At 40.2% G+C, this 14368-nt stretch overlaps 1 protein-coding gene across 3 annotated transcripts in view; it reads left to right on the top strand.

Annotated features, from left to right (window-relative positions):
* The window catches only part of Kiaa0232 (KIAA0232 ortholog), a 156225-nt gene that overhangs the window by 48998 nt on the left and 92859 nt on the right, over nt 1–14368 (top strand). The gene's annotated exons all lie outside the window — the stretch shown is intronic.

Raw genomic sequence — 14368 nt, 5'->3', positions numbered from 1 at the left:
AATGGCTATCATCAAGAAAACAAATGACAATAAATGCTGGCAAGGATGCAGAAAAAGAGAAATCCTTCTACACTGTTGATAGGAATGTAAACTGGTACTGTCATTGTGGATATCAGTGGTATCAGGTTTTTGAGACAGCTAAAAATCAGTTTACCATATGACCCAGCTATACCACTCCTAGGCATATATCTCCTTTTATTGATGCTTCCACATCCATGTTTATTGCTGCTCTGTTCACAGTAGCTAGGAAATGAAACCAGCCTAGATGTCCCTGAACTGATGAATGGATAATGAAGATGCAGTGTATTTATGCAAAAGAGTTCTATTCAGCAGTAAAGAAAAATGAAATAATGTAATTTTCATGAAGTGGATGGATCTGGAAAGATTATACCTAGTGAAGTAACCCAGGCCCAGAAAGCCAAACGCCACATATTTTCTGTCATATGTGGCTCCTAGCTACAGATGTTTAGATTTGTATGTGAGTTGGGGTAAAAATAGGTAGCAGAGGCCAGGAAGCTAGAAAGGGGCTATAAGGTAGAGAGGAGACAGGTGGACTTAAGGTGATGGTATTGAATAATCAGATGAGCAGAGTACTGAGAGTGGAATAGCCTAAGTGAACTCAGAGGAAAAGGTTGAGTAAAGAAAGGGTACAGGGAGGGTTAATCAGAATTTAAGAGGGTATGAAATAAGGATATATTTTCATCCTTCTACTTACAGATATCCAGTTTCCTTAGCACCATTTGTTAAAGAGGCTGTCTTTTCTGCAATGAATATTTTTGGCATTTTACCCAAAATCAGATGGCTGTAGTTGCCTACATTTACATCTTGGCCCTTTATTCTGTTCCATTGATCTGTGTGTCCTTTTTTGCCAGTACCATGCTGTTTTGTTAGTATGGCTCTGTAATATAGGTTAAAATTAGGGATGGTGATACTGCCAGCTCAGTTTTTGATGCTCAAAATTGTTTTGGCTATTCAATGTTTTTGTGCTTCCAAATGAATTTTAGGATTGTTTTTGCTGTTTTTGTGAAGAATGCCATTGGAATTTTGTTAGGGATTCCATTAAATAGATAGATTGCATATGATAAGAGTAACATTTTCAAAATATAGATTCTTCCAATCCAAGAACATGGGATGTCTTTTCATTTTCTAGTGTCTTCTACAATTTCTCTCCTGTGTGTTTTAAAGTTGTCATTGTAGAAATCCTTCACTTCCTTGGATAAGTTTATTCCAAGGTACATTTTGTTTTTGAGGCAATTATTATTTTCAGTTTCTTTAGAACTTTTACCATGAAGGGATGTTGGATTTGTCAAATGCCTTTTCTGCATCTGTTGAGGTAATCATGTGACTTTTGTCATTCAGTGTATTTGGTGTGTTACATTTATTGATTTATCTATTAGTATGTTGAACCATCCTTGCTTCTGTGGCATAAAACCTACTAACTGGGTGAATGATCTTTCACATATATTTTTGTATTGTTTGCCTTTATGTTGGCCATTATTTTGTTGGGAATGAGGGAGTTTGGCTTGTAATTTTCTTTTTTGTTCTCTTGTCTGGTTTTGGTAACTGGGTAATGCTGGCTTTGTAGAAATAATTTGGTAGTATGCCTTCCTTTTCTATTTTATTTAAAGTTTGAGAAGCTTTAGTGTTAGTCTGTCCTTGAAGATCTGGTAAAATGCACCTGTGAATCCATCTGGGCCTGGAATTTTTTTAGTTGGGAGATTATTTTCATTATGATTTTGATCTCCATGCTTGTTATAGGTCTGGTGAAATGGCTTATCTCATTTTAATTTTGGTAGGTCATATAAATCAAGTAAATCACCCATTTCTTTCAAATTTTCAAACTTAGTGGAGTATGTTCTTAAAGTATGTCCTCATGATAGTTTGAATTTCTTTGAATGGTGCCTTTTTCATCTCTAATTTTATTGATTTGTGTTTCTTTTTCTTTTGGTCATATTTGCTAAGGGCTTATCAAATCTTGTTTTATCAATCATTGATTCTTTGAATTGTTTTTTCTATTTCTGTTTCATTAAGTTTCTGTCCTAATGTTGCAGTCAGGTTCACATTGCTAGCAGAAAACACCTGACCAAGAGCAGCTTGTGGAACAAAAAAGTTTATTTTGGCTTACAGCCTTGAGGGGAAGCTGCAGATGGCAGGAAAAAAAATAAATGATGGCATCAGCAAATGGTGGACATCACCTCTGGGCCAACATCAGATGGACAATAGCAACAGGAGACTGTGCTAAACACTGACAAGAGGAAGCTGGCTCTAATTAGCCACAAGCAGCCCCCAACAATACACTGCCTCCAGGAGGTATTAATTCCCAAATCACCCATCAGCTGGGAACCTAGCATGCCTAGAATACCTAAGTTTAGGGGGGACACCTGAATCAAACCATCACACCTTGTCTTTATTATTCCTTCCCATCTACTGATTTTTGCTTTGCCTTGTTCTTGTTTTTCCAAAGCATTAACATGAAGCATTAACTTGTTTACTTGTGAGCTTTCTAATTTCTTCATATAGGCACTTAAAGCTATAAATTTTCCTCTTCAGACTGATTGAATTACATTGTGTCCCAAAGGTTTTGGTATGTTATATTCTCATTATCATTTGACTCTGAATTTTTCTTTGAGATGAGAAGTGTGATAGTAGCCCAGGTTGGCCTCAAACTTGTAGTGTTCCTCCTGTCTCACCTTCCCAAGTGCTAGGATTGTGAGCATGTATCACCACACCCTGCACCCCCCATCCTAAATTCAAAACTTAGTTGAAATTGAATTTTATTTTACTTTATTTATTCAATTTGTTTTTCAAAGTAGGACCTCTTTGTCCAGACAGACCTGGAATTCACTATGTAGTCTCAGGCTGGCCTTGAATTTACAGTAATCCTCCTACCTCTGAATCCCAAATGCTGGGGGATTAAAGGTATGTGTCACCACCCCAAGGAAAATTGAATTTATTTTACTTTCGGAATTAATATAATGATTAATTTGGGTATTTTGCTGTTGTGTTCTTGGATTATTTTGTTGTGGTGGTGGTGCTGGAAGTTGACCTCAGGTGCCAGCTATTTTCTTCAACTTTCCAGGCAGATGGATGACCATGGGTTTTGCCTGTGTCTGTCAGACACCCCACTTAAGGTAAGTTTTATCATGATGAGACAGTGAACCTGATCTCTTACTTTCAGTTCAAAACTAGAAAATCTAATGTCATGTATGTGCACAAGATCACACACATCTGGAGTTCTATTGCAGTTGCTACAGGCCTTGGCGTGCCAATTCTCTCACTCGCTTGCTCTCATAAATAATGTTTTTCAAAAAGAATCTAATGTGGTCAGAGGCTCACCAAAGCTTGCCACTTGGGGATTGAAAGCTTACTTCCTGGTATCCTATACTTGGATCATCTGCTAACAGGCTAAGGGTCAAAGCAAGCAGAAATGGATACTTTGCAGCTATAAGAACAGCTTGTTCTGGTGTTATGATGCAAGAGGAAAGAAATCACCTAGTTATTTGGGACTTTAGACTCAGAACCTCAGTAGAGGGCTGAAGAGATGACTTAATGGTTAAGATACTAACCTGCAAAGCCTAAGGACCCATGTTTGCCTCCCCATAACCCATGTAAGTCAAATACACAAAGTGACGCATGTGCACAAGATGGTACACACATCTGGAGCTTGATTGCAATAGCTAGAGACCCTGGCATGTCAATATTCTTATTCTCTTTCTCTATCTCTATCTCTCATAAATTAAAAAAAAAAAAACAAAAACAACCTAATAGAAGGAACTACACCAGTGAATGTAAGGTAGCCTGAGGTTTCTACACTTGCCATTGTTTTCTCCTCTTTCTCGTTTTGTTTTGTTGTTATTGTTGGTTTTTCAAGATAGGGTTTCACTTTAGCCCAGGATGACCTGGGATTCACTTAGTAGTCTCAGGGTGGCCTTGAACTCACGATGATCCCCTTACTTCTGCCTCCCAAGAGCTGGGATTGAAGGCATGCACCACCATGTGTGGCTGGTTTTGCTGAAATTTCATGCTTGTTTTTATTAACAGCTTCCATACTTACATATGATTTTCTGAATTTCTTCATTTTCTGTTGTAATGGTGCCTTTATCATCCTTATTTTATTAATTTGTGTCTCTTCTCTCTTCTAGTCAGAATTGCTATGGGTTTATCCATCTTTTTTATACTTTCAGAGAACCAATTCTTTGTTTCATTGATTCTTCGTAATTCTTTAGTTTGTTTCTATTTTGTTAATTTCTGCCCTAATCTTTATTATTTCTTTCCATCTACTGATTTTTGGTATGCCTTGTTGTTTTTTTTTTTTCCTAAGGCCTTAAAGTGAAGCATCAAGTTTTGACCTTCCTAATTTCTTCACAATTTCCCTCTTAGGACTGTCTTCATTGTGTCCCAAAGGTTTTGGTATATTGTCTTATTATCATTTGATTCTATGAATTTTTTGATTTCCCTTTTGATTCCTTCAATGACACTTTCAGTAGTGTACTGTTTAGTCTCCATGATGTTATGTGTGCTCTGTAGTTTTCCTTATTGATGAATTGTAGTTAAATCCCATAGCAATCAGATACAGTACAAGGAATTATTTCAATTTTCCTGTATTTGTTTAGATTAGCTTTGTGTCCTAATATATGGTCTGTTTTAGAGAATGTTTCATGTGGTGCTGAGAAAAGTATGTATTCTGCAGTGTTTGGATGAAATGTTCTGTAGATATGGGTTAGGTACATTTGTTCTATGACATCATTTATTCCAGATGTTTATCTGCTTATTTTTTGCTGGGGTAACCTTTCAGTTGATGAAAATAGAGTACTGAAGTCACCTACTAAAATTGTTCTTGGTGTTACCTGTGTGACCTTCATCTGATAGTTGAATCTAATAATTGAAATTGGGAGCACCCTTGTTAGGTTCATATATATTTAGAACTGTAAAGCCCTTCTGTTGAATTGTTCCCTTAATCAGTATACAGTGGCCTTCTTTACCTTTCCTAACTAATATTGGTTTGAAATGTATCCTGTCAGATATTAGATAGCAACATCTGCTTGTTTCCTAGGCCTGTTTGCTTGAAAAACCATTTTCCATCCATCTACCCTAAGATAGTATCTATCTTTTATGGAAACATGTTATCTTTCAGAATTTGGAATGCATCATTCCAAGCCCTTTTGGTTTTTACATTTGTGTTGAGTAATCTGCTGTTATTCTGATAGGCTTTTATTGGCATGTGACTTTATTTTTCTCTAACTTTAAATATGTTTTGTTTGGTATTGGTAGTTTAATTATAACATGGCAAGGGGAGGTTTTCTCCAGGTTTTGTCTGTTTGGTGTTCTAAAAGCTTCCTGTATCTGCATTGACATCTCTTTCCCAATTTGGGGGAAATTTTCTTCTGTGATTTTATTGATAATGCCTACTGTGCCTTTGGAGTGAAATTCTTACCCTTCTACTATACATTGCATTCTTATGTTTGAGCTTTCCATAGTGTCCCAAATATCTTGAAATTCCCATTCATATCTTCCTGTTAGCTTATCTTTCTCTTTGTTGGACTGTATTAGATCTGCCACCTCATTTAGAAATTTTGTTCTGTGCCTTGTCCATTGTATTGGTGAGATATTTACAGAGTTTTTATTTGACTTACTATGTTTTTTTTTCACTTCTAGAATCTCTTGATTGGTTTTTCTTTAGTATTTATATTTCCTTACTCATATCTTATATTGATCTCCTTATTTCATTAAATTGGTTTCCTGTGTCTTCTTTGATTCCTTTGATTTCTTTGAAGATAGTTACAATCATTCTTTTGAAATATTTCTCAGGCATTTGATCTAAATCAGTCTCCCTGAAGGTCATTTCTCATGGGTTTATAATTTTTGTGGAACTTTATTATCTTGATTTTTTTCTTTATTGATGTACATATTCAGTATGTAAACAGACATGTTAGTACCACTGTTAGCCTCCGCCCTGTCCTCCCCCCTCTGAAGGGACCCTCCACCTAGGGGATTGTGGGTCGTGCATTGTAGGGGTAGCCATCAGTAATGGGGAGGTGGTCATATCTCTGTGTAATGTCCCAACTTGTGGCTCTAACAATCTTTCTACCCCCTCTTCCATGAATTTCCCTTCATTTTAGGTCTACTTCAGTAATGAAGTCTTGGGAACCTCTGTGTCTCTGGATATCTTGTTTGGTAAGAGCTGAGTGTTCTCTGTGTCTATCTCCTTCATCTTTGTGCTGGTACCAGGCTCACCAAGAAAGCAGCAGAGTCAGCCTGGGCTAGAGTGAGACCCTACCTCAAAAAACCAAAAAAAAAAAAAAGAAAGAAAGAAAGAAAGGAAAGCAGCAGAATGCTCATTTCCTCAACTACTCTATGGTTTCAGCTGGTGCCCTGGTGAAGTGCAATGGGCTGATTCTCTCCTCAGGTTCTGCATCCACCTGCAAAAGAGAAGCAGATTCTACAAAAGAGAGTGAAGTCAACACTGGATAAATGGGATAACCATTATTATTTTAGAGAGAATTTAGGCCCTCTTGTAGTCCATGATTAATGGGAGCTTGATAATGGACAGTGGGTTCATTTTTTGGATATGGTTCTGACTTTTTCCCAGTTCCAGCTATGGGTTCAGTTCCACTGAGCAGATCTATTAGCCAGTTCAAGAGAAGTTGGTTACCCACCATGGCTATGTACCACTCTTGCACTTGAGTATCGTGTCAGGTTGTTTGCTGCTGAGTAGCTTAGACCAAGAGTTGCTTGGAGAGATGTTGGCCATTTTCACCCACTCGTTCATGTAGCACCTTTGGGCACTAGACAAGCTGACTGTCTGGGGATTGACTCTCTTCCAGATTCCAGCCAGGTCTCTCCATGTCCTGTACTAACACATTATATGGTGTCTTGGGCAGTAGGGTTTTACCATTAACCTTTGGTGGGTCATCAAGTGCTCTCTGACAGAAGTCTGTCTTCTTTTGGGAAACCTTGTAGGTCTCTGTGATCAACAGCTCATTGTGGATGTTAACCACATCATCGTACTGGGAGCTACAGGCCAGTGCCAAGGGAAAAGAAGGAAGAAAAAGATTGGTAATATAAAAAAGAAAGGGAGGGTAGAGGAGAGAGGGAGGAACACAGGAGAAGATTAAAGTTAGTCTTCATCATACCCTCTGTAGGGCCCTTTGATTCAGGTGTTCCCTCTCAGGACCTGGTGAAGGTTCGACCTTTTAAGCTGTCTTTCAGGATATAGGATTTTATGGTACCATTTCTAATTGGGTCCAGCTTTGTGTCACCCCCTTCACCCTTACCTTCCCCTCCTATTCCACCCTCCCTATTTTCTGGTCCTCAGGATGCTTATTAGGTATGTTGGCATCTTGGGAAGATTCAGGTTAGGAGCTTCATAGGAGTGAGACCATGTGACGATTATCTTTCTGTAGTTTTTTGTACCTTCTCTGAATTTGGTTATTGCGATCTGCTTCTTGTAGGCACTTGAGGTTGGTTATTTGATTCTTCTGTGTGGAGAATTCCCTGAAGTACTCTCTGTAGGTTTGGCTTTGTGTTCATATAGTTGTAAAGCTGAGTTTTATTGTGGAAAGTTTTTCTTTCACCATCTAGTATAAGGGACACTTTTACTGAGTACAGTAGTTTGGGTTGGAAGCTATAAGTTCTTAGACTTTGCAGTGCTGCATTCCAGGCCCTTCTGTCTTTCAGAAATCTAAAGTAATTCTGATGGAGTTACCTTTATATGTAATGTGTTGTTTCTCCCTAGTTGCTGTTAGGACCTTCTGTTATTGATGTTTAGAGTCTTAATGATAATACATCTTGGAGAATTTCTCCTTTGGTTCAGTCTGTTTGGAGTTCTGTTAGCTTCTTGTAACTTCATGGGACTTTCTTTTGAGAGGGTGGGAAAGTTTTCTTGATAATTCTGTTGAGTAAGTTCTCCATGCCTTTGGTCTGAATTTCTTCACCTTCTGGCATTCCCTTGATCCAAATGTTGGGACATTTAAGGAGATCCCACAGCTCCTTCATGTTTTGTTCACAAAATTTTTGAGCTTATTGAAACTTTTAGACTCATGAACTGTTTCTTCTGTTTCATCTTCCAGTTCTGAGTTTCTATCTTCTACATGGCTGACTATTCTTGAGAGCTCCTATAGAGTTTTGGACTTGTTCCACTTGGTTTGTGTTTTCTATGCCTTTTTATGTATAGCTTCCATCCCTTTGTCAGGTTCCCTTTTCATGTCATTTTCTGGTTTCCTAATGCTTCTTGGAATTCATCCTTTATGTCTTCATTGAGCTTAGCCAGCTGATTATTGAGGTGGGCTGTGGTCCCAGTGGGGTGACAGGTAGGGGGCCTGGGTCCATTTAGCCTGCAGGAAGTGCAGTAGGACCTGGTTCATGCATGCTGAGTGGGATGGTCACACGTGGAGGTCCCTGGTGGCAGGAAGGGGAACGCTAGCCTGCTGGTCTGGGTCCACTCATGGCAGGTGGAACTCCTTGCTGGCGGGAAAAGTGAAGGAGAGAGGGATGGGGAATGCTACCCTGCTGGTCTGGGTTCACACATGGAGGTCCCCAGTGGAGTGGCAGGAAAGCCTAGGGAGGGGGGAATGCTAGCCTGCTGTTCTAGGTCCACTTAGCCTGCGCTTAGTGCAGGAGGAACCTTGTGGCGTGTGGCTTGGTTGGATTGGGGACTGGTGAGCTACCTGAGAGTGTGGAAATTAGCAGATTCCCTACTTTGCTCCTCCACACCCTCCCATTGGAGGTCTATTGTGATCTGCAAACCCCTAAAATCCCCCAAAGAACCCCAAAGATCTTGCCTTTCATTTCCTGAAAGGTGAGGCTTGGTTAGCTTCTTGTAACTTCATGGGACTTTCTTTTGAGAGATACCATCTTGACCAGAAGTCCCCTTATTTTGATTTTTTGTGTGTGTGTTTTTTGTAATATAGAGATTTTTGGATCATGGGTTAACTTGTTGCTTGGGTTTTCTAATATTCTGTAGTATTCATAGATGTGTAAATCTGACATATTCCCGGGTAGGAGCTTAAGGTGACTCTCAGAGTAACAGCATAAGTTATCCTAGATGTTTGGTTTGCCTGCTATACAAGTATTCTAGTAGGCTGTGTAGAGCAAAATAAAGGCAAATTCTAAAATTCAACTGAACAATATACACATTCAATCAAAACCAGCATGGAGTATTTATGTAAGAGTGGGTATTAAAGCAAACAGATCATCTAACAAAGTCAAAGTTCCTAAGTATGTTTGTTGCCCCACATCCTTAATCCTGTTAACTGGGAGGCTGAGATTTCTGGTCTGTAAAGGGTTCCTGGTTAATATCTGGCTGAATGAGACCCTGCCCCCATGAATGACAGAAGAAAAGATAAAGGCACTATAAATCCGGAAGCAACAAAGGATAACTCCAGAGTATAACTAATTTAAGAATGACAAATCCACCCATCCATCAGATTTAACACATAACTTGCTCTAACATGAAAGGTGTCATTAGCACTTCCAATGTCGGTTTTGCATCCGCTTTACTGTGCTGTGGGCTCAACTAGGCTGGTTAGATAGGTGGCTACTCTGATTGCCTGTGTTGTGTGCTGTTTAGGTGAGTTCTCTTCCCCAGGTCTCTTGGGGTTTCTGACACTGGAACATGGGGGGACGGGAGGCTATGGAAGGTGCCTGAAATTGTACCAGAGCTTTGTGCCTGGTCCCAGCAACCCTATTCCTCAGGAGCCACTAAACTTGTCCCTGCTGTCTTCAGGTTTCTTGAGTTGTGTGAGGAGGCTGGTATGAGTGGAAAAATCCCTTCTCCTGGTTTCTCCTATGACTCAGGCAGAGCCTGGCAGCTCCATGTGCCCACACCACTGCTGAAGTCGCTCTGCCTGCTTCTGTGGTCTCTAGAAGTTCTGGGCCTCCTCTTCTCTGCCTTGGTTGATAATTTCTTATGCACCTTCATTTTTTGGTAGAAGAGTGTATTTTGTTGTTTGTCTGCTTATTTCCTCTGGCTCCTATGCCATCATCTTACCGGCAGTCCTATCATTCTCCTTTTCTTTTTTCTTTCTAATCACTAATGACTCTAGTCATGACAGTTATTTTGAAGTTGGACAGGGGGTGAACAAGTTTCAAAAAGAGTTCTGTTAGGGGTACAAGTGGAGGTACAAGCATCTATGTTGGGATCACAAGGCTCAGTGTCTTTTGCTACACTTTACATGTAATAGTTTCCCTCTCCCACTTGATTGCTTTCACTTGGCTACAGAAATCTTGGAATCTTACTGACAGCAGGTTATACTAATGTTTGAGGTCTGTAGCAAATATACTTATAGATGGACTGAGTTATCTTCCCAGCCCCAGGTTTTAGTTGTATTGTTTTTATGCTTGGCTTCTGCTCTGGCATTTTATTTAATATTGTTTTTTTCTCTTTAGAATGTTTTATTTGTTGTTTTAGTTTCTTTTTTATTTTATTTATTTATTATTTATTTGAGAGCGACAGACACAGAGAGAAAGACAGAGAGAGAGAATGGGTGCGTCAGGGCTTCCAGCCTCTGCAAACGAACTCCAGACGCGTGCGCCCCCTTGTGCATCTGGCTAACGTGGGACCTGGGGAACCGAGCCATGAACCGGGGTCCTTAGGCTTCACAGGCAAGCGCTTAACCGCTAAGCCATCTCTCCAGCCCTGTTTTAGTTTCTTTTTGTATGTGTAGTGTATATGTGATCATATGTGTGAGAGCATGTATTCCTGTGTGTTGGAGGCCAGAGGACAACTTAAGGTGTTATCCTCAGGCATGTTGTCTCTCTCCTTTAAGACACTGTCTCCCATGGACCTGGATCTTACCTATTAAATTGCTAGAATAGCTAGCCTATGAGCACCAGGGATATTCTGGTCTGCTTCCCCAGCACTGAGATTATAGGTACTGAGGATCAAACTCCAATCTTCATGCTTGCATGGCAAACTCTTTACCAACTTTTTTCTTAAGCAGATATTCTTTAAATATTATGTGTCTATTTTTAGTTATATTTGTTTGCTTATGAGAGAGAGAGAATGGACATGCCAGGGCCATTAGCCACTGTATGCCCTCTTGTGCATCTGGAACTCACCATCATCCTGCCTTAGCCTTGAAAGTGCTGGGATTGCAGGCATGTCCCACCTTACCTCGCCTTTTGTTTACAGAGTCAATTAACTTAAAAAAATTTTTTTATTAAGTAGAAATTTTGTATGGGCATATCATGTGTTAGTACCATCATTTGCTTCTGCCCTGCCCCCATTCCCCTGAGGGCCCTCCAAAGTGGGCTTGCTAGTATTCCCGTTGGGTTGTAGGCTATGAGTTATGAGAGCAGCACTCAGTCATTGTGGGGGGTGGGGGTCAATGCCTCTAGATATTCTCTCCCACTCTGCGGCTCTTATAATCTTTCTGCCCCCTCTTCTGCAAGATTTCCTGACCTATAGTGGGTGTGTTTTGTTGTCTTTAATATTTTGTCATCTTTAATGTGGTACTCTTAGCAGCTTCTGGATTTCTGCTTTGGTGTGTTTTGTGTATCCTCCATGTGTGTCTCCATCACCCTGGCACTGGTTGTCAGGCTTGCCATTGAAGCAACACTCTTGCTCATCTCGCCATTTCCTCTGTGTTTTTACCTGGGCCCTGGCTGATATGCAAAGGATGGTTTATCTCCTTGGTTCTCACAGCACTGCATGTGAGCACCCACAGGGAAATCAGTAATCAGAACACCAGGAGCCAGGGAACCTCCATCCAGACTTACTATTGATACCGGTGGCTGGGTCTAATAAGCAGCCTCATACCAGCAGCAGGGATACTGGGTGTCAGGGAATTCCAATTATCTTTTAAAGGTATTTAGTAAGACAAATGTAGTTGCCATTTCTGACTTGTTCCTTTAAAAGGACCCATCCACATTTTGTTCTGGAATTATTTTACTTTGATGAAGGTATTTGCCATATTTCTTGTAAAGTAGGCTTGCTAGTGATAAATTCTTTGTTTTTACATGTCTGTAAAGATCTGATTTACCTTGGCTTTGAAAGATACATTTAGAGTGTAGAATTCCGTTTTACGGTTTGTTTTCTTAGTGTGTTAAAAATTTTTGCTTCAGCTAGGCGTGGTGGCGCACGCCTTTAATCCCAGCACTCGGGAGGCAGAGGTAGGAGGATTGCTGTGAGTTCAAGGCCACACTGACACTACTGAGTGAATTCCAGGTCAGCCTGGGCTAGAGTGAAACCCTACCTCAAAAAAAAATTTTTTTTTCCATTATCTTTTCTCTTACATTGTTTCCAACAAAAAAAAGTTGATGTCATCCTTTGCCTTGTTGCCTTGCCTTATTTGCCTCTTTCACTCTTACCTCTTTTTGATTTTTCTCTTTATCACAGATTTGAGTGATTTCATCATTTTCTTCATCTTTTTTTTTTTGGCTTTGTTTTTCAAGGTAGAGGCTTACTCTGGCCCAGGCTGACCTCGAATTAATTTGGTAGTCTCAGGGTGATCTTGAACTCACAGCAATCCTCCTACCACTGCCTCCCCAGTGCTGGGATTAAAGGTGTACACCACGACACCCAGCTATTTTCTTTATCTTTTTATGTGTTAGGAACTCATTGAGCTTGCATGGGAGTTTTAATATTCGTTAGTTTGGGAAATTTGGGTCATTGATTATTTAAATTTTGAACACTTTTTCTTTTCAGAAATCAATTACATATATATTAAGTTTCCTTTTTCAGAAGAGGAAGATGCTGAGTTTATTTATTATTTACTTTTTTAGAGGTAGTCTCATTCTAGCCCAGATGGACCTGAAACTCATAGTGATCCTTCTTCCTCTGCCTCCCAAGTGCTGGGATTAAAGGTGTGCATCACCGTGCTCAGCTAGAGTTGAAGGTTTTTTGTTTTTTGTTTTTCCTGACCTGGAATTCACTCTGTAGTCTGAGTAGCCTTGAACTCAAGACAATCCTTCTACCTTGGCCTCCTAAGTGCTGGGGTTAAAGGTGTGTGCCATCATGCCTACCCTAAGCTGAGTTTTGAGGCAGGGTCTTACTCTAGTCCAGGCTTACCTGAAACTCATTTTGTAGCCCAGTAGGATTTGTAGCATAGTCCTCCTACTTCAACCTCCTGAATGCTGGGATTAAGGTGTGTCTTGGAATTCACTAGGGTAGTTTCAGGGTGGCCTTGAACTCACAGTGATACTCCTATCTCGGCACATGCTTTTAATCCCAGAACTCAGGAGGCTGAGGTAAGAGGATTGCTGAGAGGTCTAGGCCAGCCTGAGACTACCTAGTGAATTCTAGGTCAGCCTGGGCTAGAGTGAGACCCTACTTCAAAAAAATAAAACAAACAGAACAGGGCTGGAGGGATGGCTCAGCAGATAAAGTGTTTGCCTACAAAGCCTAAGGACCCAGGTTGGATTCCCCAGGACCTACGTTAGGCAGATGCACAAGGGGGTGCACGTGTCTGGAGTTTGTTTACATTGGCTGGAGGCTCTGGCATGCCCGTTTTCTCTCTCTCCCTCTCCCCTCCCTTTCTCTGCCAAACAAATAAATAAAAATAAATATTTTAAAAAACAAACCAAAACAACAAATCATAATTCAGAAAAGTCATTATTATATTAGTTGGGCATATTAGAAGTATGATGTTAAACAATAATTTATTATAAGTAATTCAGTGTGGTATAAAGAAAAGCTATAGATGGTGTATGAGTATAGCACTTTAAAAATATCCAGGCTGACCTGGAATTGCTGTATCATCTCTGGCTGGCCACTAACTCACAGCGATTCTCCTACCTTGGCCTTCTGAGTGCTGGGATTAAAGGTGTGCACCACCATGCCCAGCAGAGAGAGATTGGGTACATCAGAGCCTCCAGCTGCTGCAAATGAACTCCAAATGCATGTGCCACTTTGGGCATTTGGCTTTACATGGTTTATAGGGACTCCAACTCAGGTCACTAGGCTTTACAGGCAAGTGCCTTAACTGCTGAGCTATCTCTCCAGTCCCATTCAGTGTAATTTTTACAAAATAAGCAATTAGCATCCTAAAGTGAAAAAAGGCAATACAAAATTATTGTTGATCCATATACAGCTTAAATTTAAATGACAGCTTTACCAGTGTTTTGGTGAAATTATTAATTGTGGTGTGCATGTATTTGTGTGAGTGCACACTTCTGTAACATGGTATGTGTGTAGAGGTCAGAGGACAACTTTCAGGTTGGTCCTTGCCTGTCCACCTCATGTGGGGCAGGGTTTCTCTTTCTTTCTCTCTGGATTTTCACTCTGCTGTTGTTTGTTGATGCCATAAGCTTCCTATCTTATGTCATTGTGCTAGAATTACAGAAGCCTGCAGTGGCTTTCATCTTTTTACATGAGATCTGGGCTTTTAACTCAGGTATTCTGGCATTAGTAGTAAGCACTTTATCCACT

Source organism: Jaculus jaculus, chromosome 11, assembly GCF_020740685.1.
Source record: "Jaculus jaculus isolate mJacJac1 chromosome 11, mJacJac1.mat.Y.cur, whole genome shotgun sequence".
NCBI classification, from domain to species: domain Eukaryota; kingdom Metazoa; phylum Chordata; class Mammalia; order Rodentia; family Dipodidae; genus Jaculus; species Jaculus jaculus.
This window is presented reverse-complemented; position numbering and strand designations above follow the sequence as displayed.